The sequence below is a fragment of the Lepisosteus platostomus genome, chromosome 5, assembly GCF_059453375.1.
Source record: "Lepisosteus platostomus isolate fLepPlt1 chromosome 5, fLepPlt1.hap1, whole genome shotgun sequence".
Classification (NCBI taxonomy): domain Eukaryota; kingdom Metazoa; phylum Chordata; class Actinopteri; order Semionotiformes; family Lepisosteidae; genus Lepisosteus; species Lepisosteus platostomus.
Genome location: NC_142615.1, coordinates 21,134,319 through 21,161,969, shown reverse-complemented (window position 1 = coordinate 21,161,969; position 27,651 = coordinate 21,134,319). Strand labels below are relative to the sequence as shown.

Here is a 27,651-nt window from a genome sequence, read left to right as displayed (position 1 = left end):
GCGAGTGGATACTCTAGCAGAACATGGACAAACGTTCAGCTTCGTAACCAACAAATTCCCCATTTAGAACTGACATGTGAGGTATGCTTTGTGATTGCTTGAAGTGAAACCCACAATCTCTTTTGGACTTTGACAAGTTATTTCTGATGGAGCGCTATGCGGAAAGACATAATCAGCTCTACCCCTGAGGATGACTCGACTTGAAAATGCAGAACATTAACGTTTCACAGATAAAAGGAGCACAACCGACATTAAAATTGAGGGCGCACTGTGATTTGCACTGACTCAAAAGTGATCTTGGTAGACAAACTTCCCTGCTGAAGGTGGAAACGATAAATTGTATTGAGAAGAAGAAACACTTTTTTCTCCCTGCTTTGATTTTAAGCTGATAAAGTAGCTTTTAACACATTGCTCCATTTGGTGGTTGTAACACAAAAACTCCTAGCAGCAGTGGGATTCAAGCCCACGCTCCCAAAGAGAATGGAGCCTTAATCCAGCACCTTAGACTGCTCGGCCACGCTACCCACTGGGCCCTCTTTTTTTGTCTCTACTTGCCTGGAGGAAGCCGGGTGGGTTTTGCTCTTGTCGCCCAACTTAGGGGCGTTATGACCGTGGAACCGACTGCACCTGCTTTTTCTGAGATGGTTCCCCTCTCATGGCGAGATCTCGACTTCTTTAACACCTCTGGATAAAGATCTTCTGTGGAGCAGGTTTCAGACCTCTGCGTACAGCACCCTTGATGTCATTTTATTTTTAAAGCAGCCGCATCTGGAAAGTTGTGTCTTTTACTTTTTATTTGAACAACAAAACTACATACAATACAAACAAGAGCACATATAACGTATCAAGAAAATCGTCAGGGGCACATGCTATAATTCAATAACACTTAAAAAACGATTACACAAGGTAAATAAAGATGATGTCCACACAGCTTGTTCTTACATTTCGAAAGAGTCTGTAAATATACCCTTACGTCTATTTTGAACTGTTCAAACGTAGGACTCTTCGCAGACCATTTCACTTTATACCACATTCCTAAACGAGGATGCATCTCCTGTTTTAGAACTATTTTGGGTGGTATGGCTTATACAACACACCCACAGTATTCTAATGGTGGACTGCAGATCTGTGCTATAGTTCAGTCGAATTCAAAGGATTTGACTGGGATTCTGAAATGTCTCTTGCAAAGGTATTCGGGTTTGCTTGATCCTTTAATAAAAAAGTGATCTGAAACTACCCAGCTTTACAATCTCTGAGGTAGTTGTCACTAAACTCGGACGTGATGTGCCATACATGTGCCGTGTGCCCGTGTGATTTGCACTGACTCAAAAGTGATCTTGGTAGACAAACTTCCCTGCTGAAGGTGGAAACGATAATTTGTGTTGAGAAGAAGAAACAGTTTTTTCTCCCTGCTTTGATGTTAAGCTGATAAAGTAGCTTTTAACACATTGCTCCATTTGGTGGTTGTAACACAAAAACTCCTAGCAGCAGTGGGATTCAAGCCCACACCCCCGAAGAGACTGGAGCCTTAATCCAGCGCCTTAGACCGCTCGGCCACGCTACCCGCTGTGTGTTGTCTCTTTGTCTCATTACTTGCCCGGAGGAAGCCGGGTGGGTTTTGCTCTTGTCGCCCGACTTAGTGGCGTTATGACAGTGGAACCGACTGCACCTGCTTTTTCTGAGATGCTTCCCCTCTCATGGCGAGATCTCGACTTCTTTAACACCTCTGGATAAAGATCTTCTGTGGAGCAGGTTTCAGACCTCTGCGTACAGCACCCTTGATGTCATTTTATTTTTAAAGCAGCCGCATCTGGAAAGTTGTGTCTTTTACTTTTTATTTGAACAACAAAACTACATACAATACAAACAAGAGCACATATAACGTATCAAGAAAATCGTCAGGGGCACATGCTATAATTCAATAACACTTAAAAAACGATTACACAAGGTAAATAAAGATGATGTCCACACAGCTTGTTCTTACATTTCGAAAGAGTCTGTAAATATACCCTTACGTCTATTTTGAACTGTTCAAACGTAGGACTCTTCGCAGACCATTTCACTTTATACCACATTCCTAAACGAGGATGCATCTCCTGTTTTAGAACTATTTTGGGTGGTATGGCTTATACAACACACCCACAGTATTCTAATGGTGGACTGCAGATCTGTGCTATAGTTCAGTCGAATTCAAAGGATTTGACTGGGATTCTGAAATGTCTCTTGCAAAGGTATTCGGGTTTGCTTGATCCTTTAATAAAAAAGTGATCTGAAACTACCCAGCTTTACAATCTCTGAGGTAGTTGTCACTAAACTCGGACGTGATGTGCCATACATGTGCCGTGTGCCCGTGTGATTTGCACTGACTCAAAAGTGATCTTGGTAGACAAACTTCCCTGCTGAAGGTGGAAACGCTAATTTGTGTTGAGAAGAAGAAACAGTTTTTTCTCCCTGCTTTGATGTTAAGCTGATAAAGTAGCTTTTAACACATTGCTCCATTTGGTGGTTGTAACACAAAAACTCCTAGCAGCAGTGGGATTCAAGCCCACACCCCCGAAGAGACTGGAGCCTTAATCCAGCGCCTTAGACCGCTCGGCCACGCTACCCGCTGTGTGTTGTCTCTTTGTCTCATTACTTGCCCGGAGGAAGCCGGGTGGGTTTTGCTCTTGTCGCCCGACTTAGTGGCGTTATGACAGTGGAACCGACTGCACCTGCTTTTTCTGAGATGCTTCCCCTCTCATGGCGAGATCTCGACTTCTTTAACACCTCTGGATAAAGAACTTCTGTGGAGCAGGTTTCAGACCTCTGCGTACAGCACCCTTGATGTCATTTTATTTTTACAGCAGCCGCATCCGGAAAGTTGTGTCTTTTACGTTTTATTTGAACAACAAAACTACATACAATACAAACAAGAGCACATATAACGTATCAAGAAAATCGTCAAGGGCACATGCTATAATACAATTACACTTTATGAAAAACGATTACACAAGGTAAATAAAGATAAGGTCCGCACAGCTTGTTCTTACATTTCGAAAGAGTCCGTAAATACCCCTTGACGTCTATTTTGAACTGTTCAAACGTAGGACTCTTCCCAGACCATTTCACTTTATACCACATTCCTAAACGAGGATGCTTCTCCTGTTTTAGAACTATTTTGGGCGGTATGGCTTATACAGAACACCCACAGTATTCTAATGGTGGACTGCAGATCTGTGCTATAGTTCAGTCGAATTCAAAGGATCCAGCAATCGTACTGGATTTGACTGGGATTCTGAAATGTCTCTTGCAAAAGTATTCGGGTTTGCTTGAACCTTTGATACAAAAAGTGATCTGATCTGAAACTACCCAGCTTACAATCTCTGAGGTAGTTGTCACTAAACTCGGACGTGATGTGGCACACATGTGCCGTGTGCCTTTACTTTTGTAAAAAACTGGTATCGGGAAAAGTTTCTTAATATTTCTTTTGATTAGCATGCAAGAAAATGTGATCATTACCTATGGAATTTCCCGCCAGCGTGGAGCTTGAATTCACAACCTTGAGACTCAGTGTTCAAGAGTCACAGAAGAGGTCAGCCTGGTCTTCAGTTTGCCAACGATAAGCTCCGGCAGTGCTCCTCTGTAAAGCAGATTGTTCGGATCGGTTATGTGGGACGGCACTTCGATACTAAGATCATTTGCAGCACACGCATGGTTTCCCCCTTCACGCAAAAAACATAGACGAAGGAAGCTCTATTGTCTTGGGCTGCTGACTCCCGGATTTAAAGCGCTCTGGCTGCCAGCTTAGTCTCTAACAAGCACACTATAAAGACAGGAATTACACTTTGCGCACGTCACGCATGGAATGGCGAGGCTACTTGATCCAATATTATCTAGTCTCACCTCATATGGTGCCGATTCCTGGTTTTCATTTAAGAAAGAGCACTGCAAACACCGTAAACAGTGCAAAACGTGTGATGAAAGAAGTCTTTTCCCCCCTTTGTCTAAAGCAGAACACAGCGGAGTCATGCCGAGGGTTGTGAGATCAAGATTTCAGTGGAGCACTGTCGTCTACGTCTTTAGCTACATGAGTTGGACATCCTCTTGTACACGGAAAGCAGATTGAGATCCTCTGACATGAAAAGTGCCAGATAAAAGCCATTTCTCATCCTTTCTCTTAGTGGTGGAGCTATCGCATGTAAATGAGGAAACTTGCAAGGCGAGCAGGCTCGGTGCACACCGAATGCAGATGTCTCAGAGCAGTTGAGACGTGTCCATGTGGCTGTCAAAGGACAGCACTTTGCCGGCGCCGTGGCTTAGTTGGCTAAAGCGCCTGTCTAGTAAACAGGATATCCTGGGTCCGATTCCCAGCGGTGCCTTTCTTCCTGTCTTACTGTACAGAATTTATCCTTACGGGCAAATCCCATGCCTTTTAATTCAGGTGAATGCAAGTGTTCGTTTCCTTTCTGGAACAACTTGTTTTGAAAGAAATCTATACAGCTTGAGAAAGATGAAACACAAATCTTGCTTATCAGTGAAGAAGAGGTGCTCCCAGCAGGCCAGCTAATACCAGCAAGTTTTTTTTCACCCTGACCCAGAGAATGGAGAAAAGCGAGGCGCCTGTGGCTCTGCAGTGTAATCAGTTCGGGAGTTCGGCGGTTAGCTGAAAGAGTGGTAAATGGAGCTCGCCCCAGCCCGTCCTTATTCTTTTAAAGAGGATAAAAAATTAACTTCGCCGCCACTACTACCAGCTTTAAAAGACTGCCATGGGCACGGAAAAAAACACACCACAGATGACTTTTCTGGAACCGAAGCAGAGATTCCTTTACGAACCAACTGATAAAGCTCAGCCAGTGAATACTGTTAACAGAATGTGAAAGCACGATCAACTTTGTAACTGCAACCACAGGAAAAACAGCAAGAAGCAGGCTCCATTCCCCATTTAAATCTGTCGTGCGAGGCATGCTTTTTGGCACGCATGAAGTAAATCCCACGATCGCTTTTGAACTTGGACAAAGTACTTCCAAAGGAGCGCTATGCGCAAAGATTTAACAAGCTCAACCCCCGCCGATGATTTGGTGTGAAGAAGCAGAACATTCAAGTTTCACAGACAGAAGCAGCACGCCAGCACAGCCAACATTAAAACGGAGGGCACACTACGATTTGCATTGACACAAAAGTGATCTGGGCAGACATCGTTCCCTGCATAACGCAAAAAGTGGCAAAGCGCTTTTGGGTTGAGAGGACGCAAGAAGGTTTTTGTTTTGTGCCTTGATGTCAAGCTGAGAAAGTATCTTTAAACACTTTGCTTAGTTTCTCGAGAGACTGCCAAAAAGCAGTTCCCTCCCTTTCATCTGAAGCCAGCTGAAAGGGGGTCTCGACAGAAGCACCTGGCAGCAGTGGGATTCGAACCCACGCCCCCAAAGAGACTGGAGCCTTAATCCAGCGCCTTAGACCGCTCGGCCACGCTACCCGCTGTGCTTTGTCTCTTTGTCTCATTACTTGCCCGGAGGAAGCCGGGTGGGTTTTGCTCTTGTCGCCCGACTTAGTGGCGTTATGACCGTGGAACCGACGGCACCTGCTTTTTCTGAGATGCTTCCCCTCTCATGGCGAGATCTCGACTTCTTTAACACCTCTGGATAAAGATCTTCTGTGGAGCAGGTTTCAGACCTCTGCGTACAGCACCCTTGATGTCATTTTATTTTTACAGCAGCCGCATCCGGAAAGTTGTGTCTTTTACGTTTTATTTGAACAACAAAACTACATACAATACAAACAAGAGCACATATAACGTATCAAGAAAATCGTCAGGGGCACATGCTATAATACAATTACACTTTATGAAAAACGATTACACAAGGTAAATAAAGATAAGGTCCGCACAGCTTGTTCTTACATTTCGAAAGAGTCCGTAAATACCCCTTGACGTCTATTTTGAACTGTTCAAACGTAGGACTCTTCCCAGACCATTTCACTTTATACCACATTCCTAAACGAGGATGCTTCTCCTGTTTTAGAACTATTTTGGGCGGTATGGCTTATACAGCACACCCACAGTATTCTAATGGTGGACTGCAGATCTGTGCTATAGTTCAGTCGAATTCAAAGGATCCAGCAATCGTACTGGATTTGACTGGGATTCTGAAATGTCTCTTGCAAAAGTATTCGGGTTTGCTTGAACCTTTGATACAAAAAGTGATCTGATCTGAAACTACCCAGCTTACAATCTCTGAGGTAGTTGTCACTAAACTCGGACGTGATGTGGCACACATGTGCCGTGTGCCTTTACTTTTGTAAAAAACTGGTATCGGGAAAAGTTTCTTAATATTTCTTTTGATTAGCATGCAAGAAAATGTGATCATTACCTATGGAATTTCCCGCCAGCGTGGAGCTTGAATTCACAACCTTGAGACTCAGTGTTCAAGAGTCACAGAAGAGGTCAGCCTGGTCTTCAGTTTGCCAACGATAAGCTCCGGCAGTGCTCCTCTGTAAAGCAGATTGTTCGGATCGGTTATGTGGGACGGCACTTCGATACTAAGATCATTTGCAGCACACGCATGGTTTCCCCCTTCACGCAAAAAACATAGACGAAGGAAGCTCTATTGTCTTGGGCTGCTGACTCCCGGATTTAAAGCGCTCTGGGTGCCAGCTTAGTCTCTAACAAGCACACTATAAAGACAGGAATTACACTTTGTGCACGTCACGCATGGAATGGCGAGGCTACTTGATCCAATATTATCTAGTCTCACCTCATATGGTGCCGATTCCTGGTTTTCATTTAAGAAAGAGCACTGCAAACACCATAAACAGTGCAAAACGTGTGATGAAAGAAGTCTTTTCCCCCCTTTGTCTAAAGCAGAACACAGCGGAGTCATGCCGAGGGTTGTGAGATCAAGATTTCAGTGGAGCACTGTCGTCTACGTCTTTAGCTACATGAGTTGGACATCCTCTTGTACACGGAAAGCAGATTGAGATCCTCTGACATGAAAAGTGCCAGATAAAAGCCATTTCTCATCCTTTCTCTTAGTGGTGGAGCTATCGCATGTAAATGAGGAAACTTGCAAGGCGAGCAGGCTCGGTGCACACCGAATGCAGATGTCTCAGAGCAGTTGAGACGTGTCCATGTGGCTGTCAAAGGACAGCACTTTGCCGGCGCCGTGGCTTAGTTGGCTAAAGCGCCTGTCTAGTAAACAGGAGATCCTGGGTCCGATTCCCAGCGGTGCCTTTCTTCCTGTCTTACTGTACAGAATTTATCCTTACGGGCAAATCCCATGCCTTTTAATTCAGGTGAATGCAAGTGTTCGTTTCCTTTCTGGAACAACTTGTTTTGAAAGAAATCTATACAGCTTGAGAAAGATGAAACACAAATCTTGCTTATCAGTGAAGAAGAGGTGCTCCCAGCAGGCCAGCTAATACCAGCAAGTTTTTTTTCACCCTGACCCAGAGAATGGAGAAAAGCGAGGCGCCTGTGGCTCTGCAGTGTAATCAGTTCGGGAGTTCGGCGGTTAGCTGAAAGAGTGGTAAATGGAGCTCGCCCCAGCCCGTCCTTATTCTTTTAAAGAGGATAAAAAATTAACTTCGCCGCCACTACTACCAGCTTTAAAAGACTGCCATGGGCACGGAAAAAAACACACCACAGATGGCTTTTCTGGAACCGAAGCAGAGATTCCTTTACGAACCAACTGATAAAGCTCAGCCAGTGAATACTGTTAACAGAATGTGAAAGCACGATCAACTTTGTAACTGCAACCACAGGAAAAACAGCAAGAAGCAGGCTCCATTCCCCATTTAAATCTGTCGTGCGAGGCATGCTTTTTGGCACGCATGAAGTAAATCCCACGATCGCTTTTGAACTTGGACAAAGTACTTCCAAAGGAGCGCTATGCGCAAAGATTTAACAAGCTCAACCCCCGCCGATGATTTGGTGTGAAGAAGCAGAACATTCAAGTTTCACAGACAGAAGCAGCACGCCAGCACAGCCAACATTAAAACGGAGGGCACACTACGATTTGCATTGACTCAAAAGTGATCTGGGCAGACGTCGTTCCCTGCATAACGCAAAAAGTGGCAAAGCGCTTTTGGGTTGAGAGGACGCAAGAAGGTTTTTGTTTTGTGCCTTGATGTCAAGCTGAGAAAGTATCTTTAAACACTTTGCTTAGTTTCTCGAGAGACTGCCAAAAAGCAGTTCCCTCCCTTTCATCTGAAGCCAGCTGAAAGGGGGTCTCGACAGAAGCACCTGGCAGCAGTGGGATTCGAACCCACGCCCCCAAAGAGACTGGAGCCTTAATCCAGCGCCTTAGACCGCTCGGCCACGCTACCCGCTGTGGTTGTCTCTTTGTCTCATTACTTGCCCGGAGGAAGCCGGGTGGGTTTTGCTCTTGTCGCCCGACTTAGTGGCGTTATGACCGTGGAACCGACTGCACCTGCTTTTTCTGAGATGCTTCCCCTCTCATGGCGAGATCTCGACTTCTTTAACTCCTCTGGATAAAGATCTTCTGTGGAGCAGGTTTCAGACCTCTGCGTACAGCACCCTTGATGTCATTTTATTTTTACAGCAGCCGCATCCGGAAAGTTGTGTCTTTTACGTTTTATTTGAACAACAAAACTACATACAATACAAACAAGAGCACATATAACGTATCAAGAAAATCGTCAGGGGCACATGCTATAATACAATTACACTTTATGAAAAACGATTACACAAGGTAAATAAAGATAAGGTCCGCACAGCTTGTTCTTACATTTCGAAAGAGTCCGTAAATACCCCTTGACGTCTATTTTGAACTGTTCAAACGTAGGACTCTTCCCAGACCATTTCACTTTATACCACATTCCTAAACGAGGATGCTTCTCCTGTTTTAGAACTATTTTGGGCGGTATGGCTTATACAGCACACCCACAGTATTCTAATGGTGGACTGCAGATCTGTGCTATAGTTCAGTCGAATTCAAAGGATCCAGCAATCGTACTGGATTTGACTGGGATTCTGAAATGTCTCTTGCAAAAGTATTCGGGTTTGCTTGAACCTTTGATACAAAAAGTGATCCGATCTGAAACTACCCAGCTTACAATCTCTGAGGTAGTTGTCACTAAACTCGGACGTGATGTGGCACACATGTGCCGTGTGCCTTTACTTTTGTAAAAAACTGGTATCGGGAAAAGTTTCTTAATATTTCTTTTGATTAGCATGCAAGAAAATGTGATCATTACCTATGGAATTTCCCGCCAGCGTGGAGCTTGAATTCACAACCTTGAGACTCAGTGTTCAAGAGTCACAGAAGAGGTCAGCCTGGTCTTCAGTTTGCCAACGATAAGCTCCGGCAGTGCTCCTCTGTAAAGCAGATTGTTCGGATCGGTTATGTGGGACGGCACTTTGATACTAAGATCGTTTGCAGCACACGCATGGTTTCCCCCTTCACGCAAAAAACATAGACGAAGGAAGCTCTATTGTCTTGGGCTGCTGACTCCCGGATTTAAAGCGCTCTGGGTGCCAGCTAAGTCTCTAACAAGCACACTATAAAGACAGGAATTACACTTTGCGCACGTCACGCATGGAATGGCGAGGCTACTTGATCCAATATTATCTAGTCTCACCTCATATGGTGCCGATTCCTGGTTTTCATTTAAGAAAGAGTACTGCAAACACCGTAAACAGTGCAAAACGTGTGATGAAAGAAGTCTTTTCCCCCCTTTGTCTAAAGCAGAACACAGAGGAGTCATGCCGAGGGTTGTGAGATCAAGATTTCAGTGGAGCACTGTCGTCTACGTCTTTAGCTACATGAGTTGGACATCCTCTTGTACACGGAAAGCAGATTGAGATCCTCTGACATGAAAAGTGCCAGATAAAAGCCATTTCTCATCCTTTCTCTTAGTGGTGGAGCTATCGCATGTAAATGAGGAAACTTGCAAGGCGAGCAGGCTCGGTGCACACCGAATGCAGATGTCTCAGAGCAGTTGAGACGTGTCCATGTGGCTGTCAAAGGACAGCACTTTGCCGGCGCCGTGGCTTAGTTGGCTAAAGCGCCTGTCTAGTAAACAGGAGATCCTGGGTCCGATTCCCAGCGGTGCCTTTCTTCCTGTCTTACTGTACAGAATTTATCCTTACGGGCAAATCCCATGCCTTTTAATTCAGGTGAATGCAAGTGTTCGTTTCCTTTCTGGAACAACTTGTTTTGAAAGAAATCTATACAGCTTGAGAAAGATGAAACACAAATCTTGCTTATCAGTGAAGAAGAGGTGCTCCCAGCAGGCCAGCTAATACCAGCAAGTTTTTTTTCACCCTGACCCAGAGAATGGAGAAAAGCGAGGCGCCTGTGGCTCTGCAGTGTAATCAGTTCGGGAGTTCGGCGGTTAGCTGAAAGAGTGGTAAATGGAGCTCGCCCCAGCCCGTCCTTATTCTTTTAAAGAGGATAAAAAATTAACTTCGCCGCCACTACTACCAGCTTTAAAAGACTGCCATGGGCATGGAAAAAAACACACCACAGATGACTTTTCTGGAACCGAAGCAGAGATTCCTTTACGAACCAACTGATAAAGCTCAGCCAGTGAATACTGTTAACAGAATGTGAAAGCACGATCAACTTTGTAACTGCAACCACAGGAAAAACAGCAAGAAGCAGGCTCCATTCCCCATTTAAATCTGTCGTGCGAGGCATGCTTTTTGGCACGCATGAAGTAAATCCCACGATCGCTTTTGAACTTGGACAAAGTACTTCCAAAGGAGCGCTATGCGCAAAGATTTAACAAGCTCAACCCCCGCCGATGATTTGGTGTGAAGAAGCAGAACATTCAAGTTTCACAGACAGAAGCAGCACGCCAGCACAGCCAACATTAAAACGGAGGGCACACTACGATTTGCATTGACTCAAAAGTGATCTGGGCAGACGTCGTTCCCTGCATAATGCAAAAAGTGGCAAAGCGCTTTTGGGTTGAGAGGACGCAAGAAGGTTTTTGTTTTGTGCCTTGATGTCAAGCTGAGAAAGTATCTTTAAACACTTTGCTTAGTTTCTCGATAGACTGCCAAAAAGCAGTTCCCTCCCTTTCGTCTGAAGCCAGCTGAAAGGGGGTCTCAACAGAAGCACCTGGCAGCAGTGGGATTCGAACCCACGCCCCCGAAGAGACTGGAGCCTTAATCCAGCGCCTTAGACTGCTCGGCCACGCTACCCGCTGTGCGTTGTCTCTTTGTCTCATTACTTGCCCGGAGGAAGCCGGGTGGGTTTTGCTCTTGTCGCCCGACTTAGTGGCGTTATGACCGTGGAACCGACTGCACCTGCTTTTTCTGAGATGCTTCCCCTCTCATGGCGAGATCTCGACTTCTTTAACACCTCTGGATAAAGATCTTCTGTGGAGCAGGTTTCAGACCTCTGCGTACAGCACCCTTGATGTCATTTTATTTTTACAGCAGCCGCATCCGGAAAGTTGTGTCTTTTACGTTTTATTTGAACAACAAAACTACATACAATACAAACAAGAGCACATATAACGTATCAAGAAAATCGTCAGGGGCACATGCTATAATACAATTACACTTTATGAAAAACGATTACACAAGGTAAATAAAGATAAGGTCCGCACAGCTTGTTCTTACATTTCGAAAGAGTCCGTAAATACCCCTTGACGTCTATTTTGAACTGTTCAAACGTAGGACTCTTCCCAGACCATTTCACTTTATACCACATTCCTAAACGAGGATGCTTCTCCTGTTTTAGAACTATTTTGGGCGGTATGGCTTATACAGCACACCCACAGTATTCTAATGGTGGACTGCAGATCTGTGCTATAGTTCAGTCGAATTCAAAGGATCCAGCAATCGTACTGGATTTGACTGGGATTCTGAAATGTCTCTTGCAAAAGTATTCGGGTTTGCTTGAACCTTTGATACAAAAAGTGATCTGATCTGAAACTAGCCAGCTTACAATCTCTGAGGTAGTTGTCACTAAACTCGGACGTGATGTGGCACACATGTGCCGTGTGCCTTTACTTTTTTAAAAAACTGGTACTGGGAAAAGTTTCTTAATATTTCTTTTGATTAGCATGCAAGAAAATGTGATTTTACCTATGGAATTTCCCGCCAGTGTGGAGCTTGAATTCACAACCTTGAGACTCAGTGTTCAAGAGTCACAGAAGAGGTCAGCCTGGTCTTCAGTTTGCCAACGATAAGCTCCGGCAGTGCTCCTCTGTAAAGCAGATTGTTCGGATCGGTTATGTGGGACGGCACTTCGATACTAAGATCATTTGCAGCACACGCATGGTTTCCCCCTTCACGCAAAAAACATAGACGAAGGAAGCTCTATTGTCTTGGGCTGCTGACTCCCGGATTTAAAGCGCTCTGGGTGCCAGCTTAGTCTCTAACAAGCACACTATAAAGACAGGAATTACACTTTGTGCACGTCACGCATGGAATGGCGAGGCTACTTGATCCAATATTATCTAGTCTCACCTCATATGGTGCCGATTCCTGGTTTTCATTTAAGAAAGAGCACTGCAAACACCATAAACAGTGCAAAATGTGTGATGAAAGAAGTCTTTTCCCCCCTTTGTCTAAAGCAGAACACAGCGGAGTCATGCCGAGGGTTGTGAGATCAAGATTTCAGTGGAGCACTGTCGTCTACGTCTTTAGCTACATGAGTTGGACATCCTCTTGTACACGGAAAGCAGATTGAGATCCTCTGACATGAAAAGTGCCAGATAAAAGCCATTTCTCATCCTTTCTCTTAGTGGTGGAGCTATCGCATGTAAATGAGGAAACTTGCAAGGCGAGCAGGCTCGGTGCACACCGAATGCAGATGTCTCAGAGCAGTTGAGACGTGTCCATGTGGCTGTCAAAGGACAGCACTTTGCCGGCGCCGTGGCTTAGTTGGCTAAAGCGCCTGTCTAGTAAACAGGAGATCCTGGGTCCGATTCCCAGCGGTGCCTTTCTTCCTGTCTTACTGTACAGAATTTATCCTTACGGGCAAATCCCATGCCTTTTAATTCAGGTGAATGCAAGTGTTCGTTTCCTTTCTGGAACAACTTGTTTTGAAAGAAATCTATACAGCTTGAGAAAGATGAAACACAAATCTTGCTTATCAGTGAAGAAGAGGTGCTCCCAGCAGGCCAGCTAATACCAGCAAGTTTTTTTTCACCCTGACCCAGAGAATGGAGAAAAGCGAGGCGCCTGTGGCTCTGCAGTGTAATCAGTTCGGGAGTTCGGCGGTTAGCTGAAAGAGTGGTAAATGGAGCTCGCCCCAGCCCGTCCTTATTCTTTTAAAGAGGATAAAAAATTAACTTCGCCGCCACTACTACCAGCTTTAAAAGACTGCCATGGGCACGGAAAAAAACACACCACAGATGGCTTTTCTGGAACCGAAGCAGAGATTCCTTTACGAACCAACTGATAAAGCTCAGCCAGTGAATACTGTTAACAGAATGTGAAAGCACGATCAACTTTGTAACTGCAACCACAGGAAAAACAGCAAGAAGCAGGCTCCATTCCCCATTTAAATCTGTCGTGCGAGGCATGCTTTTTGGCACGCATGAAGTAAATCCCACGATCGCTTTTGAACTTGGACAAAGTACTTCCAAAGGAGCGCTATGCGCAAAGATTTAACAAGCTCAACCCCCGCCGATGATTTGGTGTGAAGAAGCAGAACATTCAAGTTTCACAGACAGAAGCAGCACGCCAGCACAGCCAACATTAAAACGGAGGGCACACTACGATTTGCATTGACTCAAAAGTGATCTGGGCAGACGTCGTTCCCTGCATAACGCAAAAAGTGGCAAAGCGCTTTTGGGTTGAGAGGACGCAAGAAGGTTTTTGTTTTGTGCCTTGATGTCAAGCTGAGAAAGTATCTTTAAACACTTTGCTTAGTTTCTCGAGAGACTGCCAAAAAGCAGTTCCCTCCCTTTCATCTGAAGCCAGCTGAAAGGGGGTCTCGACAGAAGCACCTGGCAGCAGTGGGATTCGAACCCACGCCCCCAAAGAGACTGGAGCCTTAATCCAGCGCCTTAGACCGCTCGGCCACGCTACCCGCTGTGGTTGTCTCTTTGTCTCATTACTTGCCCGGAGGAAGCCGGGTGGGTTTTGCTCTTGTCGCCCGACTTAGTGGCGTTATGACCGTGGAACCGACTGCACCTGCTTTTTCTGAGATGCTTCCCCTCTCATGGCGAGATCTCGACTTCTTTAACTCCTCTGGATAAAGATCTTCTGTGGAGCAGGTTTCAGACCTCTGCGTACAGCACCCTTGATGTCATTTTATTTTTACAGCAGCCGCATCCGGAAAGTTGTGTCTTTTACGTTTTATTTGAACAACAAAACTACATACAATACAAACAAGAGCACATATAACGTATCAAGAAAATCGTCAGGGGCACATCCTATAATACAATTACACTTTATGAAAAACGATTACACAAGGTAAATAAAGATAAGGTCCGCACAGCTTGTTCTTACATTTCGAAAGAGTCCGTAAATACCCCTTGACGTCTATTTTGAACTGTTCAAACGTAGGACTCTTCCCAGACCATTTCACTTTATACCACATTCCTAAACGAGGATGCTTCTCCTGTTTTAGAACTATTTTGGGCGGTATGGCTTATACAGCACACCCACAGTATTCTAATGGTGGACTGCAGATCTGTGCTATAGTTCAGTCGAATTCAAAGGATCCAGCAATCGTACTGGATTTGACTGGGATTCTGAAATGTCTCTTGCAAAAGTATTCGGGTTTGCTTGAACCTTTGATACAAAAAGTGATCTGATCTGAAACTACCCAGCTTACAATCTCTGAGGTAGTTGTCACTAAACTCGGACGTGATGTGGCACACATGTGCCGTGTGCCTTTACTTTTGTAAAAAACTGGTATCGGGAAAAGTTTCTTAATATTTCTTTTGATTAGCATGCAAGAAAATGTGATCATTACCTATGGAATTTCCCGCCAGCGTGGAGCTTGAATTCACAACCTTGAGACTCAGTGTTCAAGAGTCACAGAAGAGGTCAGCCTGGTCTTCAGTTTGCCAACGATAAGCTCCGGCAGTGCTCCTCTGTAAAGCAGATTGTTCGGATCGGTTATGTGGGACGGCACTTTGATACTAAGATCGTTTGCAGCACACGCATGGTTTCCCCCTTCACGCAAAAAACATAGACGAAGGAAGCTCTATTGTCTTGGGCTGCTGACTCCCGGATTTAAAGCGCTCTGGGTGCCAGCTAAGTCTCTAACAAGCACACTATAAAGACAGGAATTACACTTTGCGCACGTCACGCATGGAATGGCGAGGCTACTTGATCCAATATTATCTAGTCTCACCTCATATGGTGCCGATTCCTGGTTTTCATTTAAGAAAGAGTACTGCAAACACCGTAAACAGTGCAAAACGTGTGATGAAAGAAGTCTTTTCCCCCCTTTGTCTAAAGCAGAACACAGAGGAGTCATGCCGAGGGTTGTGAGATCAAGATTTCAGTGGAGCACTGTCGTCTACGTCTTTAGCTACATGAGTTGGACATCCTCTTGTACACGGAAAGCAGATTGAGATCCTCTGACATGAAAAGTGCCAGATAAAAGCCATTTCTCATCCTTTCTCTTAGTGGTGGAGCTATCGCATGTAAATGAGGAAACTTGCAAGGCGAGCAGGCTCGGTGCACACCGAATGCAGATGTCTCAGAGCAGTTGAGACGTGTCCATGTGGCTGTCAAAGGACAGCACTTTGCCGGCGCCGTGGCTTAGTTGGCTAAAGCGCCTGTCTAGTAAACAGGAGATCCTGGGTCCGATTCCCAGCGGTGCCTTTCTTCCTGTCTTACTGTACAGAATTTATCCTTACGGGCAAATCCCATGCCTTTTAATTCAGGTGAATGCAAGTGTTCGTTTCCTTTCTGGAACAACTTGTTTTGAAAGAAATCTATACAGCTTGAGAAAGATGAAACACAAATCTTGCTTATCAGTGAAGAAGAGGTGCTCCCAGCAGGCCAGCTAATACCAGCAAGTTTTTTTTCACCCTGACCCAGAGAATGGAGAAAAGCGAGGCGCCTGTGGCTCTGCAGTGTAATCAGTTCGGGAGTTCGGCGGTTAGCTGAAAGAGTGGTAAATGGAGCTCGCCCCAGCCCGTCCTTATTCTTTTAAAGAGGATAAAAAATTAACTTCGCCGCCACTACTACCAGCTTTAAAAGACTGCCATGGGCATGGAAAAAAACACACCACAGATGACTTTTCTGGAACCGAAGCAGAGATTCCTTTACGAACCAACTGATAAAGCTCAGCCAGTGAATACTGTTAACAGAATGTGAAAGCACGATCAACTTTGTAACTGCAACCACAGGAAAAACAGCAAGAAGCAGGCTCCATTCCCCATTTAAATCTGTCGTGCGAGGCATGCTTTTTGGCACGCATGAAGTAAATCCCACGATCGCTTTTGAACTTGGACAAAGTACTTCCAAAGGAGCGCTATGCGCAAAGATTTAACAAGCTCAACCCCCGCCGATGATTTGGTGTGAAGAAGCAGAACATTCAAGTTTCACAGACAGAAGCAGCACGCCAGCACAGCCAACATTAAAACGGAGGGCACACTACGATTTGCATTGACTCAAAAGTGATCTGGGCAGACGTCGTTCCCTGCATAATGCAAAAAGTGGCAAAGCGCTTTTGGGTTGAGAGGACGCAAGAAGGTTTTTGTTTTGTGCCTTGATGTCAAGCTGAGAAAGTATCTTTAAACACTTTGCTTAGTTTCTCGATAGACTGCCAAAAAGCAGTTCCCTCCCTTTCGTCTGAAGCCAGCTGAAAGGGGGTCTCAACAGAAGCACCTGGCAGCAGTGGGATTCGAACCCACGCCCCCGAAGAGACTGGAGCCTTAATCCAGCGCCTTAGACTGCTCGGCCACGCTACCCGCTGTGCGTTGTCTCTTTGTCTCATTACTTGCCCGGAGGAAGCCGGGTGGGTTTTGCTCTTGTCGCCCGACTTAGTGGCGTTATGACCGTGGAACCGACTGCACCTGCTTTTTCTGAGATGCTTCCCCTCTCATGGCGAGATCTCGACTTCTTTAACACCTCTGGATAAAGATCTTCTGTGGAGCAGGTTTCAGACCTCTGCGTACAGCACCCTTGATGTCATTTTATTTTTACAGCAGCCGCATCCGGAAAGTTGTGTCTTTTACGTTTTATTTGAACAACAAAACTACATACAATACAAACAAGAGCACATATAACGTATCAAGAAAATCGTCAGGGGCACATGCTATAATACAATTACACTTTATGAAAAACGATTACACAAGGTAAATAAAGATAAGGTCCGCACAGCTTGTTCTTACATTTCGAAAGAGTCCGTAAATACCCCTTGACGTCTATTTTGAACTGTTCAAACGTAGGACTCTTCCCAGACCATTTCACTTTATACCACATTCCTAAACGAGGATGCTTCTCCTGTTTTAGAACTATTTTGGGCGGTATGGCTTATACAGCACACCCACAGTATTCTAATGGTGGACTGCAGATCTGTGCTATAGTTCAGTCGAATTCAAAGGATCCAGCAATCGTACTGGATTTGACTGGGATTCTGAAATGTCTCTTGCAAAAGTATTCGGGTTTGCTTGAACCTTTGATACAAAAAGTGATCTGATCTGAAACTACCCAGCTTACAATCTCTGAGGTAGTTGTCACTAAACTCGGACGTGATGTGGCACACATGTGCCGTGTGCCTTTACTTTTTTAAAAAACTGGTACTGGGAAAAGTTTCTTAATATTTCTTTTGATTAGCATGCAAGAAAATGTGATTTTACCTATGGAATTTCCCGCCAGTGTGGAGCTTGAATTCACAACCTTGAGACTCAGTGTTCAAGAGTCACAGAAGAGGTCAGCCTGGTCTTCAGTTTGCCAACGATAAGCTCCGGCAGTGCTCCTCTGTAAAGCAGATTGTTCGGATCGGTTATGTGGGACGGCACTTCGATACTAAGATCATTTGCAGCACACGCATGGTTTCCCCCTTCACGCAAAAAACATAGACGAAGGAAGCTCTATTGTCTTGGGCTGCTGACTCCCGGATTTAAAGCGCTCTGGCTGCCAGCTTAGTCTCTAACAAGCACACTATAAAGACAGGAATTACACTTTGCGCACGTCACGCATGGAATGGCGAGGCTACTTGATCCAATATTATCTAGTCTCACCTCATATGGTGCCGATTCCTGGTTTTCATTTAAGAAAGAGCACTGCAAACACCGTAAACAGTGCAAAACGTGTGATGAAAGAAGTCTTTTCCCCCCTTTGTCTAAAGCAGAACACAGCGGAGTCATGCCGAGGGTTGTGAGATCAAGATTTCAGTGGAGCACTGTCGTCTACGTCTTTAGCTACATGAGTTGGACATCCTCTTGTACACGGAAAGCAGATTGAGATCCTCTGACATGAAAAGTGCCAGATAAAAGCCATTTCTCATCCTTTCTCTTAGTGGTGGAGCTATCGCATGTAAATGAGGAAACTTGCAAGGCGAGCAGGCTCGGTGCACACCGAATGCAGATGTCTCAGAGCAGTTGAGACGTGTCCATGTGGCTGTCAAAGGACAGCACTTTGCCGGCGCCGTGGCTTAGTTGGCTAAAGCGCCTGTCTAGTAAACAGGAGATCCTGGGTCCGATTCCCAGCGGTGCCTTTCTTCCTGTCTTACTGTACAGAATTTATCCTTACGGGCAAATCCCATGCCTTTTAATTCAGGTGAATGCAAGTGTTCGTTTCCTTTCTGGAACAACTTGTTTTGAAAGAAATCTATACAGCTTGAGAAAGATGAAACACAAATCTTGCTTATCAGTGAAGAAGAGGTGCTCCCAGCAGGCCAGCTAATACCAGCAAGTTTTTTTTCACCCTGACCCAGAGAATGGAGAAAAGCGAGGCGCCTGTGGCTCTGCAGTGTAATCAGTTCGGGAGTTCGGCGGTTAGCTGAAAGAGTGGTAAATGGAGCTCGCCCCAGCCCGTCCTTATTCTTTTAAAGAGGATAAAAAATTAACTTCGCCGCCACTACTACCAGCTTTAAAAGACTGCCATGGGCACGGAAAAAAACACACCACAGATGGCTTTTCTGGAACCGAAGCAGAGATTCCTTTACGAACCAACTGATAAAGCTCAGCCAGTGAATACTGTTAACAGAATGTGAAAGCACGATCAACTTTGTAACTGCAACCACAGGAAAAACAGCAAGAAGCAGGCTCCATTCCCCATTTAAATCTGTCGTGCGAGGCATGCTTTTTGGCACGCATGAAGTAAATCCCACGATCGCTTTTGAACTTGGACAAAGTACTTCCAAAGGAGCGCTATGCGCAAAGATTTAACAAGCTCAACCCCCGCCGATGATTTGGTGTGAAGAAGCAGAACATTCAAGTTTCACAGACAGAAGCAGCACGCCAGCACAGCCAACATTAAAACGGAGGGCACACTACGATTTGCATTGACTCAAAAGTGATCTGGGCAGACGTCGTTCCCTGCATAACGCAAAAAGTGGCAAAGCGCTTTTGGGTTGAGAGGACGCAAGAAGGTTTTTGTTTTGTGCCTTGATGTCAAGCTGAGAAAGTATCTTTAAACACTTTGCTTAGTTTCTCGAGAGACTGCCAAAAAGCAGTTCCCTCCCTTTCATCTGAAGCCAGCTGAAAGGGGGTCTCGACAGAAGCACCTGGCAGCAGTGGGATTCGAACCCACGCCCCCAAAGAGACTGGAGCCTTAATCCAGCGCCTTAGACCGCTCGGCCACGCTACCCGCTGTGGTTGTCTCTTTGTCTCATTACTTGCCCGGAGGAAGCCGGGTGGGTTTTGCTCTTGTCGCCCGACTTAGTGGCGTTATGACCGTGGAACCGACTGCACCTGCTTTTTCTGAGATGCTTCCCCTCTCATGGCGAGATCTCGACTTCTTTAACTCCTCTGGATAAAGATCTTCTGTGGAGCAGGTTTCAGACCTCTGCGTACAGCACCCTTGATGTCATTTTATTTTTACAGCAGCCGCATCCGGAAAGTTGTGTCTTTTACGTTTTATTTGAACAACAAAACTACATACAATACAAACAAGAGCACATATAACGTATCAAGAAAATCGTCAGGGGCACATGCTATAATACAATTACACTTTATGAAAAACGATTACACAAGGTAAATAAAGATAAGGTCCGCACAGCTTGTTCTTACATTTCGAAAGAGTCCGTAAATACCCCTTGACGTCTATTTTGAACTGTTCAAACGTAGGACTCTTCCCAGACCATTTCACTTTATACCACATTCCTAAACGAGGATGCTTCTCCTGTTTTAGAACTATTTTGGGCGGTATGGCTTATACAGCACACCCACAGTATTCTAATGGTGGACTGCAGATCTGTGCTATAGTTCAGTCGAATTCAAAGGATCCAGCAATCGTACTGGATTTGACTGGGATTCTGAAATGTCTCTTGCAAAAGTATTCGGGTTTGCTTGAACCTTTTATACAAAAAGTGATCCGATCTGAAACTACCCAGCTTACAATCTCTGAGGTAGTTGTCACTAAACTCGGACGTGATGTGGCACACACGTGCCGTGTGCCTTTACTTTTGTAAAAAACTGGTATCGGGAAAAGTTTCTTAATATTTCTTTTGATTAGCATGCAAGAAAATGTGATCATTACCTATGGAATTTCCCGCCAGCGTGGAGCTTGAATTCACAACCTTGAGACTCAGTGTTCAAGAGTCACAGAAGAGGTCAGCCTGGTCTTCAGTTTGCCAACGATAAGCTCCGGCAGTGCTCCTCTGTAAAGCAGATTGTTCGGATCGGTTATGTGGGACGGCACTTTGATACTAAGATCGTTTGCAGCACACGCATGGTTTCCCCCTTCACGCAAAAAACATAGACGAAGGAAGCTCTATTGTCTTGGGCTGCTGACTCCCGGATTTAAAGCGCTCTGGGTGCCAGCTAAGTCTCTAACAAGCACACTATAAAGACAGGAATTACACTTTGCGCACGTCACGCATGGAATGGCGAGGCTACTTGATCCAATATTATCTAGTCTCACCTCATATGGTGCCGATTCCTGGTTTTCATTTAAGAAAGAGTACTGCAAACACCGTAAACAGTGCAAAACGTGTGATGAAAGAAGTCTTTTCCCCCCTTTGTCTAAAGCAGAACACAGAGGAGTCATGCCGAGGGTTGTGAGATCAAGATTTCAGTGGAGCACTGTCGTCTACGTCTTTAGCTACATGAGTTGGACATCCTCTTGTACACGGAAAGCAGATTGAGATCCTCTGACATGAAAAGTGCCAGATAAAAGCCATTTCTCATCCTTTCTCTTAGTGGTGGAGCTATCGCATGTAAATGAGGAAACTTGCAAGGCGAGCAGGCTCGGTGCACACCGAATGCAGATGTCTCAGAGCAGTTGAGACGTGTCCATGTGGCTGTCAAAGGACAGCACTTTGCCGGCGCCGTGGCTTAGTTGGCTAAAGCGCCTGTCTAGTAAACAGGAGATCCTGGGTCCGATTCCCAGCGGTGCCTTTCTTCCTGTCTTACTGTACAGAATTTATCCTTACGGGCAAATCCCATGCCTTTTAATTCAGGTGAATGCAAGTGTTCGTTTCCTTTCTGGAACAACTTGTTTTGAAAGAAATCTATACAGCTTGAGAAAGATGAAACACAAATCTTGCTTATCAGTGAAGAAGAGGTGCTCCCAGCAGGCCAGCTAATACCAGCAAGTTTTTTTTCACCCTGACCCAGAGAATGGAGAAAAGCGAGGCGCCTGTGGCTCTGCAGTGTAATCAGTTCGGGAGTTCGGCGGTTAGCTGAAAGAGTGGTAAATGGAGCTCGCCCCAGCCCGTCCTTATTCTTTTAAAGAGGATAAAAAATTAACTTCGCCGCCACTACTACCAGCTTTAAAAGACTGCCATGGGCATGGAAAAAAACACACCACAGATGACTTTTCTGGAACCGAAGCAGAGATTCCTTTACGAACCAACTGATAAAGCTCAGCCAGTGAATACTGTTAACAGAATGTGAAAGCACGATCAACTTTGTAACTGCAACCACAGGAAAAACAGCAAGAAGCAGGCTCCATTCCCCATTTAAATCTGTCGTGCGAGGCATGCTTTTTGGCACGCATGAAGTAAATCCCACGATCGCTTTTGAACTTGGACAAAGTACTTCCAAAGGAGCGCTATGCGCAAAGATTTAACAAGCTCAACCCCCGCCGATGATTTGGTGTGAAGAAGCAGAACATTCAAGTTTCACAGACAGAAGCAGCACGCCAGCACAGCCAACATTAAAACGGAGGGCACACTACGATTTGCATTGACTCAAAAGTGATCTGGGCAGACGTCGTTCCCTGCATAATGCAAAAAGTGGCAAAGCGCTTTTGGGTTGAGAGGACGCAAGAAGGTTTTTGTTTTGTGCCTTGATGTCAAGCTGAGAAAGTATCTTTAAACACTTTGCTTAGTTTCTCGATAGACTGCCAAAAAGCAGTTCCCTCCCTTTCGTCTGAAGCCAGCTGAAAGGGGGTCTCAACAGAAGCACCTGGCAGCAGTGGGATTCGAACCCACGCCCCCGAAGAGACTGGAGCCTTAATCCAGCGCCTTAGACTGCTCGGCCACGCTACCCGCTGTGCGTTGTCTCTTTGTCTCATTACTTGCCCGGAGGAAGCCGGGTGGGTTTTGCTCTTGTCGCCCGACTTAGTGGCGTTATGACCGTGGAACCGACTGCACCTGCTTTTTCTGAGATGCTTCCCCTCTCATGGCGAGATCTCGACTTCTTTAACACCTCTGGATAAAGATCTTCTGTGGAGCAGGTTTCAGACCTCTGCGTACAGCACCCTTGATGTCATTTTATTTTTACAGCAGCCGCATCCGGAAAGTTGTGTCTTTTACGTTTTATTTGAACAACAAAACTACATACAATACAAACAAGAGCACATATAACGTATCAAGAAAATCGTCAGGGGCACATGCTATAATACAATTACACTTTATGAAAAACGATTACACAAGGTAAATAAAGATAAGGTCCGCACAGCTTGTTCTTACATTTCGAAAGAGTCCGTAAATACCCCTTGACGTCTATTTTGAACTGTTCAAACGTAGGACTCTTCCCAGACCATTTCACTTTATACCACATTCCTAAACGAGGATGCTTCTCCTGTTTTAGAACTATTTTGGGCGGTATGGCTTATACAGCACACCCACAGTATTCTAATGGTGGACTGCAGATCTGTGCTATAGTTCAGTCGAATTCAAAGGATCCAGCAATCGTACTGGATTTGACTGGGATTCTGAAATGTCTCTTGCAAAAGTATTCGGGTTTGCTTGAACCTTTGATACAAAAAGTGATCTGATCTGAAACTAGCCAGCTTACAATCTCTGAGGTAGTTGTCACTAAACTCGGACGTGATGTGGCACACATGTGCCGTGTGCCTTTACTTTTTTAAAAAACTGGTACTGGGAAAAGTTTCTTAATATTTCTTTTGATTAGCATGCAAGAAAATGTGATTTTACCTATGGAATTTCCCGCCAGTGTGGAGCTTGAATTCACAACCTTGAGACTCAGTGTTCAAGAGTCACAGAAGAGGTCAGCCTGGTCTTCAGTTTGCCAACGATAAGCTCCGGCAGTGCTCCTCTGTAAAGCAGATTGTTCGGATCGGTTATGTGGGACGGCACTTCGATACTAAGATCATTTGCAGCACACGCATGGTTTCCCCCTTCACGCAAAAAACATAGACGAAGGAAGCTCTATTGTCTTGGGCTGCTGACTCCCGGATTTAAAGCGCTCTGGGTGCCAGCTTAGTCTCTAACAAGCACACTATAAAGACAGGAATTACACTTTGTGCACGTCACGCATGGAATGGCGAGGCTACTTGATCCAATATTATCTAGTCTCACCTCATATGGTGCCGATTCCTGGTTTTCATTTAAGAAAGAGCACTGCAAACACCATAAACAGTGCAAAACGTGTGATGAAAGAAGTCTTTTCCCCCCTTTGTCTAAAGCAGAACACAGCGGAGTCATGCCGAGGGTTGTGAGATCAAGATTTCAGTGGAGCACTGTCGTCTACGTCTTTAGCTACATGAGTTGGACATCCTCTTGTACACGGAAAGCAGATTGAGATCCTCTGACATGAAAAGTGCCAGATAAAAGCCATTTCTCATCCTTTCTCTTAGTGGTGGAGCTATCGCATGTAAATGAGGAAACTTGCAAGGCGAGCAGGCTCGGTGCACACCGAATGCAGATGTCTCAGAGCAGTTGAGACGTGTCCATGTGGCTGTCAAAGGACAGCACTTTGCCGGCGCCGTGGCTTAGTTGGCTAAAGCGCCTGTCTAGTAAACAGGAGATCCTGGGTCCGATTCCCAGCGGTGCCTTTCTTCCTGTCTTACTGTACAGAATTTATCCTTACGGGCAAATCCCATGCCTTTTAATTCAGGTGAATGCAAGTGTTCGTTTCCTTTCTGGAACAACTTGTTTTGAAAGAAATCTATACAGCTTGAGAAAGATGAAACACAAATCTTGCTTATCAGTGAAGAAGAGGTGCTCCCAGCAGGCCAGCTAATACCAGCAAGTTTTTTTTCACCCTGACCCAGAGAATGGAGAAAAGCGAGGCGCCTGTGGCTCTGCAGTGTAATCAGTTCGGGAGTTCGGCGGTTAGCTGAAAGAGTGGTAAATGGAGCTCGCCCCAGCCCGTCCTTATTCTTTTAAAGAGGATAAAAAATTAACTTCGCCGCCACTACTACCAGCTTTAAAAGACTGCCATGGGCACGGAAAAAAACACACCACAGATGGCTTTTCTGGAACCGAAGCAGAGATTCCTTTACGAACCAACTGATAAAGCTCAGCCAGTGAATACTGTTAACAGAATGTGAAAGCACGATCAACTTTGTAACTGCAACCACAGGAAAAACAGCAAGAAGCAGGCTCCATTCCCCATTTAAATCTGTCGTGCGAGGCATGCTTTTTGGCACGCATGAAGTAAATCCCACGATCGCTTTTGAACTTGGACAAAGTACTTCCAAAGGAGCGCTATGCGCAAAGATTTAACAAGCTCAACCCCCGCCGATGATTTGGTGTGAAGAAGCAGAACATTCAAGTTTCACAGACAGAAGCAGCACGCCAGCACAGCCAACATTAAAACGGAGGGCACACTACGATTTGCATTGACTCAAAAGTGATCTGGGCAGACGTCGTTCCCTGCATAACGCAAAAAGTGGCAAAGCGCTTTTGGGTTGAGAGGACGCAAGAAGGTTTTTGTTTTGTGCCTTGATGTCAAGCTGAGAAAGTATCTTTAAACACTTTGCTTAGTTTCTCGAGAGACTGCCAAAAAGCAGTTCCCTCCCTTTCATCTGAAGCCAGCTGAAAGGGGGTCTCGACAGAAGCACCTGGCAGCAGTGGGATTCGAACCCACGCCCCCAAAGAGACTGGAGCCTTAATCCAGCGCCTTAGACCGCTCGGCCACGCTACCCGCTGTGGTTGTCTCTTTGTCTCATTACTTGCCCGGAGGAAGCCGGGTGGGTTTTGCTCTTGTCGCCCGACTTAGTGGCGTTATGACCGTGGAACCGACTGCACCTGCTTTTTCTGAGATGCTTCCCCTCTCATGGCGAGATCTCGACTTCTTTAACTCCTCTGGATAAAGATCTTCTGTGGAGCAGGTTTCAGACCTCTGCGTACAGCACCCTTGATGTCATTTTATTTTTACAGCAGCCGCATCCGGAAAGTTGTGTCTTTTACGTTTTATTTGAACAACAAAACTACATACAATACAAACAAGAGCACATATAACGTATCAAGAAAATCGTCAGGGGCACATCCTATAATACAATTACACTTTATGAAAAACGATTACACAAGGTAAATAAAGATAAGGTCCGCACAGCTTGTTCTTACATTTCGAAAGAGTCCGTAAATACCCCTTGACGTCTATTTTGAACTGTTCAAACGTAGGACTCTTCCCAGACCATTTCACTTTATACCACATTCCTAAACGAGGATGCTTCTCCTGTTTTAGAACTATTTTGGGCGGTATGGCTTATACAGCACACCCACAGTATTCTAATGGTGGACTGCAGATCTGTGCTATAGTTCAGTCGAATTCAAAGGATCCAGCAATCGTACTGGATTTGACTGGGATTCTGAAATGTCTCTTGCAAAAGTATTCGGGTTTGCTTGAACCTTTGATACAAAAAGTGATCTGATCTGAAACTACCCAGCTTACAATCTCTGAGGTAGTTGTCACTAAACTCGGACGTGATGTGGCACACATGTGCCGTGTGCCTTTACTTTTGTAAAAAACTGGTATCGGGAAAAGTTTCTTAATATTTCTTTTGATTAGCATGCAAGAAAATGTGATCATTACCTATGGAATTTCCCGCCAGCGTGGAGCTTGAATTCACAACCTTGAGACTCAGTGTTCAAGAGTCACAGAAGAGGTCAGCCTGGTCTTCAGTTTGCCAACGATAAGCTCCGGCAGTGCTCCTCTGTAAAGCAGATTGTTCGGATCGGTTATGTGGGACGGCACTTTGATACTAAGATCGTTTGCAGCACACGCATGGTTTCCCCCTTCACGCAAAAAACATAGACGAAGGAAGCTCTATTGTCTTGGGCTGCTGACTCCCGGATTTAAAGCGCTCTGGGTGCCAGCTAAGTCTCTAACAAGCACACTATAAAGACAGGAATTACACTTTGCGCACGTCACGCATGGAATGGCGAGGCTACTTGATCCAATATTATCTAGTCTCACCTCATATGGTGCCGATTCCTGGTTTTCATTTAAGAAAGAGTACTGCAAACACCGTAAACAGTGCAAAACGTGTGATGAAAGAAGTCTTTTCCCCCCTTTGTCTAAAGCAGAACACAGAGGAGTCATGCCGAGGGTTGTGAGATCAAGATTTCAGTGGAGCACTGTCGTCTACGTCTTTAGCTACATGAGTTGGACATCCTCTTGTACACGGAAAGCAGATTGAGATCCTCTGACATGAAAAGTGCCAGATAAAAGCCATTTCTCATCCTTTCTCTTAGTGGTGGAGCTATCGCATGTAAATGAGGAAACTTGCAAGGCGAGCAGGCTCGGTGCACACCGAATGCAGATGTCTCAGAGCAGTTGAGACGTGTCCATGTGGCTGTCAAAGGACAGCACTTTGCCGGCGCCGTGGCTTAGTTGGCTAAAGCGCCTGTCTAGTAAACAGGAGATCCTGGGTCCGATTCCCAGCGGTGCCTTTCTTCCTGTCTTACTGTACAGAATTTATCCTTACGGGCAAATCCCATGCCTTTTAATTCAGGTGAATGCAAGTGTTCGTTTCCTTTCTGGAACAACTTGTTTTGAAAGAAATCTATACAGCTTGAGAAAGATGAAACACAAATCTTGCTTATCAGTGAAGAAGAGGTGCTCCCAGCAGGCCAGCTAATACCAGCAAGTTTTTTTTCACCCTGACCCAGAGAATGGAGAAAAGCGAGGCGCCTGTGGCTCTGCAGTGTAATCAGTTCGGGAGTTCGGCGGTTAGCTGAAAGAGTGGTAAATGGAGCTCGCCCCAGCCCGTCCTTATTCTTTTAAAGAGGATAAAAAATTAACTTCGCCGCCACTACTACCAGCTTTAAAAGACTGCCATGGGCATGGAAAAAAACACACCACAGATGACTTTTCTGGAACCGAAGCAGAGATTCCTTTACGAACCAACTGATAAAGCTCAGCCAGTGAATACTGTTAACAGAATGTGAAAGCACGATCAACTTTGTAACTGCAACCACAGGA

General features: G+C 45.2%; 16 non-coding genes across 16 annotated transcripts; 8 read left to right on the top strand and 8 right to left on the bottom strand.

Moving 5' to 3' along the window:
- Positions 1-5,370: 5,370 nt before the first annotated feature.
- Positions 5,371-5,452, bottom strand: trnal-aag (transfer RNA leucine (anticodon AAG)). The gene has a single exon. It is a non-coding gene; the product is annotated as a tRNA-Leu (tRNA).
- A 1,678-nt stretch (positions 5,453-7,130) lies between these two features.
- Positions 7,131-7,204, top strand: trnat-agu (transfer RNA threonine (anticodon AGU)). The gene has a single exon. It is a non-coding gene; the product is annotated as a tRNA-Thr (tRNA).
- A 1,012-nt stretch (positions 7,205-8,216) lies between these two features.
- On the bottom strand, positions 8,217-8,298 carry trnal-aag (transfer RNA leucine (anticodon AAG)). The gene has a single exon. It is a non-coding gene; the product is annotated as a tRNA-Leu (tRNA).
- A 1,677-nt stretch (positions 8,299-9,975) lies between these two features.
- trnat-agu (transfer RNA threonine (anticodon AGU)) lies at positions 9,976-10,049 on the top strand. The gene has a single exon. It is a non-coding gene; the product is annotated as a tRNA-Thr (tRNA).
- Positions 10,050-11,061: 1,012 nt separating this feature from the next.
- trnal-aag (transfer RNA leucine (anticodon AAG)) lies at positions 11,062-11,143 on the bottom strand. The gene has a single exon. It is a non-coding gene; the product is annotated as a tRNA-Leu (tRNA).
- Positions 11,144-12,820: 1,677 nt separating this feature from the next.
- On the top strand, positions 12,821-12,894 carry trnat-agu (transfer RNA threonine (anticodon AGU)). The gene has a single exon. It is a non-coding gene; the product is annotated as a tRNA-Thr (tRNA).
- A 1,012-nt stretch (positions 12,895-13,906) lies between these two features.
- trnal-aag (transfer RNA leucine (anticodon AAG)) lies at positions 13,907-13,988 on the bottom strand. The gene has a single exon. It is a non-coding gene; the product is annotated as a tRNA-Leu (tRNA).
- Positions 13,989-15,665: 1,677 nt separating this feature from the next.
- Positions 15,666-15,739, top strand: trnat-agu (transfer RNA threonine (anticodon AGU)). The gene has a single exon. It is a non-coding gene; the product is annotated as a tRNA-Thr (tRNA).
- Positions 15,740-16,751: 1,012 nt separating this feature from the next.
- trnal-aag (transfer RNA leucine (anticodon AAG)) lies at positions 16,752-16,833 on the bottom strand. The gene has a single exon. It is a non-coding gene; the product is annotated as a tRNA-Leu (tRNA).
- Positions 16,834-18,510: 1,677 nt separating this feature from the next.
- On the top strand, positions 18,511-18,584 carry trnat-agu (transfer RNA threonine (anticodon AGU)). The gene has a single exon. It is a non-coding gene; the product is annotated as a tRNA-Thr (tRNA).
- Positions 18,585-19,596: 1,012 nt separating this feature from the next.
- On the bottom strand, positions 19,597-19,678 carry trnal-aag (transfer RNA leucine (anticodon AAG)). Its single transcript has one exon. It is a non-coding gene; the product is annotated as a tRNA-Leu (tRNA).
- Positions 19,679-21,355: 1,677 nt separating this feature from the next.
- trnat-agu (transfer RNA threonine (anticodon AGU)) lies at positions 21,356-21,429 on the top strand. The gene has a single exon. It is a non-coding gene; the product is annotated as a tRNA-Thr (tRNA).
- A 1,012-nt stretch (positions 21,430-22,441) lies between these two features.
- Positions 22,442-22,523, bottom strand: trnal-aag (transfer RNA leucine (anticodon AAG)). Its single transcript has one exon. It is a non-coding gene; the product is annotated as a tRNA-Leu (tRNA).
- A 1,677-nt stretch (positions 22,524-24,200) lies between these two features.
- On the top strand, positions 24,201-24,274 carry trnat-agu (transfer RNA threonine (anticodon AGU)). Its single transcript has one exon. It is a non-coding gene; the product is annotated as a tRNA-Thr (tRNA).
- Positions 24,275-25,286: 1,012 nt separating this feature from the next.
- Positions 25,287-25,368, bottom strand: trnal-aag (transfer RNA leucine (anticodon AAG)). The gene has a single exon. It is a non-coding gene; the product is annotated as a tRNA-Leu (tRNA).
- A 1,677-nt stretch (positions 25,369-27,045) lies between these two features.
- trnat-agu (transfer RNA threonine (anticodon AGU)) lies at positions 27,046-27,119 on the top strand. Its single transcript has one exon. It is a non-coding gene; the product is annotated as a tRNA-Thr (tRNA).
- The last annotated feature ends 532 nt before the right edge of the window (positions 27,120-27,651 follow it).